This window comes from Triticum urartu, chromosome 3 (assembly GCF_003073215.2).
Source record: "Triticum urartu cultivar G1812 chromosome 3, Tu2.1, whole genome shotgun sequence".
Taxonomy (NCBI): Eukaryota; Viridiplantae; Streptophyta; class Magnoliopsida; order Poales; family Poaceae; genus Triticum; species Triticum urartu.
The window spans coordinates 734534900-734541039 of NC_053024.1; the positions used below are offsets into that span (position 1 = coordinate 734534900).

Here is a 6140-nt window from a genome sequence, read left to right on the forward strand (position 1 = left end):
TGGTGACGGTTAGAACTTGGGATTGGTTGTCCAAAATCGGTTAGCAAAGGAGCGTGATCCGATAAGGCCTCAATTCTTTCTAGAGCCCGAACCGAGGCTAGGGGATATTTATATTCCCAATCGGTGGTAACTAGCACTCTGTCAAGTTTTTCAAATGTTGGCACTGATCGGTTACTGGCCCAGGTATACTGACGACCAACATTGTGATCTCCCTCAGATCCAGGTTGTCAATAACAACATTAAAGAGGAAAGGCCACCTAGTATCAAACCGGTCATTGTTTTTTTCCTGCTGATATCAAAGGATATTAAAATCCCCCCCCCCCCAATTAACATGGGGTGGGGATTGTGTCGACAGTTATTAACAGGTTCTTTTAGAAATGCAGACTTAAACTCCTCTTGAGTTGCGCCATGTACAACCACCAGACTCCAAAGGAAGTTGTTGGACTTGTTTCGAAGGTGGAATTTGATATGATGCTCCCCCTTTGACGTGGACAATAGTTTCAAGTAAGTAGAGTTAATACCTAGCAATATTCCACCGGACCTCCCGGTCGGCGGCAATACGTGCCATTTGTAATCAAAACCACATGAAAAGTGGTCCAGAGTACATGTTGGAAAATCACGTTTGCCCGACTCAGTGATAGCTACAAAGTCCGACGCATGATCCTTTACACAATCGGCAATGTGTTTGTGTTTAGCCATGTCACCAAGACCTCTGCTATTCCAAAACATGCCTCTCATGCTGAACCAATTTTTTGTTTAGAGACCTTCGCCTTCTTAGAAGAGCGTCCTCTTTTCTTTGCTGAGTTAGACTTATTCTTACACACCAATGCGACAAGCTCACAAAGCGTAGTGTCGCGTACAGTATCGTCAAGGTCTACTTCAGTCGTGTCTTTAACCAAATGAGAGAGAAGCTTGCCTTTGTGATTGGCATCAGCATCCTCATCCTCCTCATCTGACACGAGGGGGTCAACAGAACTCGACAACTTAGGAGCAACTGTAAGCCGGTCGAACTCCACTTGTTTAAGAGCCTTAACCGAAAAATCTATCTCTTTCTCATTACGTCCTAGTGACACTCCAGGTCTAGTTACACTTTTTTACTCTATGCTCTCCGATCCGCTGGTTAAATGAGCGCATCAGTAACTGTCACCTTGATTGGCTCGAAGCTACTTCAGTTAGGCTGTCTCCACCAGGTGGGAACTGAAGATTTGCTAGCCAGTTTCCATTGTTGACGAGCAAGATGGCATTCACAACAGTTTGCCTGGAACGGTTCCACGTTCTACGCATGGCCTACCTACTGTTGGTGATTTTCTTGTGTAGTTCCCCATTTTCATGCTGCAAATTGTGTGCCCATTTGTTCCCTCTCTATGTTTTCCATGAGCTCTAATTCATCTCTATGTTGGTAATGCCTTTCTTGCATAGTGCAAACCTTTGGAAACCGAGAAAATCCACAAGCGAAATGTGTAACGCGGTTTACCAGGAGCAGACTTTAGACTAGCCCCTTTAATGGACCAACTTGCTGAGGTCTTCCTGCGGCACCGCTTACTAGGTCACAATCATGGTCATCTCCTTCACATGCATTGTATCAAGTACACCACTGCCACAAGCACATGGGCATGTACAGAGAGTCATGATCATCTGCTCTCACATATCATTAAAGCACACCACGTCCACACAAATCCTTGGTGATGGATTGAGCTACTGTCTGTTCAGAATTTTTACTACTGTCTTTGCTCTTGGTGATGGATTCACTTAGCTCGGTTGCAAGCTATCAGTGATGACTGAAGATAGCATTCCCAACCAGTTGCACGGTATGGTCTGCATTCTCCTAACGGTGAGTTTCTTGTGAGGTTCACCATTTTCATGCTGTAAGTCCTAGTTTTCATTCGTTTCCTATTATGTTTGGCATGAATTTGGTTTTCCTCTCTTTGTGTAGAGAAAACCTTTGGAAATCTACAAGGGAAATGTGTAACCTGGTTTTATTAAGAATATACATAGACTGGCCCCTGGACTGACTTGGGGAGGTCCTCCTGTGACACGGAGTACGAGGTCATGGTCATCTTCTTCACATTGTATTGAATACTGCCAAACAAGGTTGTCAGAATCGCGATTTTGAATCGGATCGGAGCTCCGATGGTAAGATCGCAAATCGTAGAATCTTCACTATCAGGATCGTATAAACGTAGATTCTATGAACTAAAATCGTAGAATCATAGGGGTTAGTTTGGATCGTAAAGTCGTAGAATCGTATAACAGAATCGCGATTCTGACAACCTTGCTGCCAAATCCACATGGGAATTTAAAGATGGTAATGATCGTCTGCTTTCACATGCCATCAAAGCACACCACGTCTACATCCACATGAATCCTCTTCCAGTCTTCCTTGGGTCAACTGTAAGTTTTGTAACCATAGATATATATGTAGTAAGAAGGTAACCATGAAAGATTGAAAGTGGTACCTAGAAGAAAAGCTACTGGTGCCTGACCTGGATTTCTCTAGTGCGGGGTGTAGTGTAGAACTGTAGATTGATCATGGGCATCTTGCCGATGATGTTCTCTCTGTTTGTGCTCGGGTCACTAGAAGAGCCAACAGCTCTGGCGTCCGTAGTTGTAACAAGCAACCAGAGCCCCGAGGGGAACTGGGCGAAACCATCGCGTGTAGGTGCCACACTTGATGGCTGCCCGACGAGATGCGGTTATGTGAGCTTCGCATATCCTTTCGGCATCGGATCTGCGTGCTCTCGTGATCCTGACTTCAACCTCATTTGCAATGACACCACGGAGCCCCCGAGGCTCTTCTTGCACGACGGCATCACCGAGGTGATGGAATTTGACAAGCTTGAGGATTCGTTTAAAAACTTCATCAAGGCCTCCTTCTCGCACATGATCCCCATGATGTCCGGTGTCAGTGTCTACAACTACTCTTTGAAATCACCTGGGAGGTCCTTCCAACTTGAGTCCATTCTTCTAAACTTCATCGGCTGTGACCTAGAAGTGTACTTTGTAGAAGAGAATTCCACCGAGCCGATCTGTGCAAGTGTGTGCCCAGATCCAGAAATCACAGAGATGGTGGCTAGGAACAACTGTAATGGCTTTGGATGTTGTTATGTACACATGGAAAGCAATGCTAGCACTTACCAGTTCAAAATTGTCCGCCGCACAAGAAACACCAACACGGGCTCTAACCAGACCTCTCAAGTGTGGGATAGAATCAGCATTACTAGTGATAGGCCGAGTGGCTTCATGCTATCGTGGCAGATAGCTGACCAATCCAACTGCGTTGCTGCCAAGCAAAACATGACAAACTATGCCTGTATCAGCGAGTATGCTGAGTGCATTGACGAAAGGCATGGCTACAGCTGCATGTGTAGGGCAGCCTACACAGGCAACCCCTACATTGCAGATGGTTGCTCCAGCTCGGACGACAGTGGTAACTCCTCTTTCCCTAATCTAGTAACCAAATGTACAGCTATTAAGTATTTTGGCTGATATATGCTATTTTGATTTATCAAACTAGGGTATAATCCGATTCAGACCAGGGCTGATTGCACCCGTTGGTGTGGCAACACTAGTGTGCAATTTCCATTCGGCTTAGAGGAGGGTTGCTTTGCAAGTCAACAGTTCCATCTCAACTCCACAAATATGGCGTCATCAGCTGCCCTGGTCGTGTTGGAGGAGAAACAGGTCATCGGCATAAATGTTGATGAAGGGACCATTAATGTTACAAGTCTTGACCAGCAAGCAAGATACAAAATATCTCAAAATTTTCTTTTTCCAGTTCCTGGATCATTCTCCTCTGTGCAATGGGTTGCTGCTAATCTAAGTTGTTCAGAGGCCCAACAGGATAAGTCTGGATATGCTTATGTGAGTACCAACAGCAAGTGCGTGGAATTAAGTATTGAAGTCGCTGATGCTGTTGATAGAGTCTATGTTGGTTACCGCTGCAAATGCTCAGATGGCTTCCAAGGAAATCCATACATCCGATCTGGTTGTCAAGGTACCCCTCCCCCCCCCCCTTTTCCTCCCTCTCTTTGTGAGGTTACAAATGTTCAAAAAATTTGTACTGTACCAACTATCTTCACTACCTATGCCGCTGGAGAAAAATGTACTAGTACATATCTATTAACTCCCTAAAAAAGTAGTACAGATGTATGAAAACATTTCAAAAAGTTGCATGTTTACTATTAGAAAGTGATATTTTCTACTTCTACCTTATTTTATCATTCATGTAGGCTAAATTTAATTGTCCGATGTGTTGTTTCATGTTAATTGAATGATGTATAATATTCCAATTTCCATGTTACATGTTTTATCGACGCATTTTACCAGGATTTTGTTGATTTCAGATATTAATGAATGCCTTCAACCGCACAAATGTAAAGGGATCTGCCATAATACCAAAGGAAGCTTTAGTTGTACTGGATGTCCTCGCAATACCATATTATTGTTATATTTTGTACAGACAGGATAGAATGAAAACTTAAGAGCTTAATGCCTTCAGGTATCATTATTGGGCTGTCATGTGGTTTCAGTGTCCTACTCCTGAGCTTCAGTATAGTGCTTCTCATTCGTAGATGGAAAATAAATGTTCAAAAGCAGTTACGGAAGAACTATTTCCGAAAGAACCAAGGTATTCTCCTTGAAACATTGATACCATCTGATGAAAGTGCAAATGAGAATACAAAGATTTTCTCGTTAGAAGAGCTGGAGAAGGCAACAAATAACTTCGATCATGCACGTATCATCGGCCGTGGGGGCCATGGCATGGTTTACAAAGGCATATTATCTGATCAACGCGTCGTTGCAATTAAAAAGTCTAAGGTCATTGAGCAATGTGAGATCAATCAATTCATCAATGAGGTTGCAGTCCTCTCCCAGATAAATCACAGAAATATTGTGAAGCTCTTCGGATGTTGTCTCGAAACGGAGGTTCCACTGCTAGTGTATGACTATGTATCCAGTGGCTCACTGTCTCAGGTTATTCATGCCGATGCAAGCATTGGCCTTTCTTTGTCTTGGGGTGATTACTTAAGGATTGCCCTGGAAACAGCAGGAGCTCTATCTTATCTCCACTCTTCAGCTTCAATGTCAATCTTCCACCGTGACGTGAAATCCTCAAATATACTATTGGATGTGAACTACACAGCTAAAGTTTCAGATTTTGGTGCCTCTAGATTGGTTCCGATCAATCAAACACACATTGTTACGAATGTGCAAGGTACATTTGGGTACTTAGATCCAGAGTATTTCCATACCAGGCAGCTGAACGGGAAGAGTGATGTGTACAGCTTTGGTGTGGTACTAGTAGAGTTGCTCCTGAGAAAGAAGCCTGTTTTTACAAGTGAATCAGGCACCAGCATGGGCTTGTCAAGCTATTTTCTCCAGGAGTACAGTGAGGGGAGAATCACTGGTATTGCTAATTCTCAGGTGCTTGAGGAGGCAACCGAGGAAGAGATCAATGGTGTTGCCTCACTTGCAGAGCGGTGCTTGAGGCTACACGGTGAAGAAAGACCAACCATGAAACAGGTTGAGACAGAACTGCAGACTCTACGGACAAAACGGATGAACTCATCTCAGCCTGATCCGAGAAATGGAGAACAGATGCAACCAAGGTCGTTAACTCAAAGGAGTAGATCTGCTCGGCAATTGTCCGTACAGCCAGGAGGTAGCCAGCGACGCTATAGCTTGGAGGCAGAGTTCTTGTCATCTGCTAGCCTACCACGTTAGATGAGGCTATTGAGCTTAAAATAATGGATAATTTGTTTCCCTATTTTGTTAACTGTTGCTAGAACCTGTATTACAGGCTAGTTAGATTGTTGCTGTAATAAGTCATGATTTCAGGCATCATGGTTGTATCAGTTTCTCAGTTGGAATTATGCTTGGTGATATATGTAGACTGAATTTTGTTACCGTGAGATGTGTAGTGAATTGTTGTCATATGCAGTGTGTTGCCGACACGTTTATAAGAGATGTATTGGATTATATTAGCAATGATTTTGAGCACTCATGTTGTCTTGTCGTTGCCACCATTAGTACATTGCTGTGTTTTCTCGGCGCTTGTTTTAATACAAATATATGGTTCAAGTTGTTTCTCTCGGCACAAATATGACACGCATTCAGATACATGTTCAGGAAACAGAAGG

The 6140-nt window shown here is 43.6% G+C and overlaps 1 pseudogene; it reads left to right on the top strand.

The window, feature by feature from the left end:
• The first annotated feature begins 2529 nt into the window (after positions 1–2529).
• LOC125549524 lies at positions 2530–5743 on the top strand (annotated as a pseudogene).
• Positions 5744–6140: the final 397 nt, after the last annotated feature.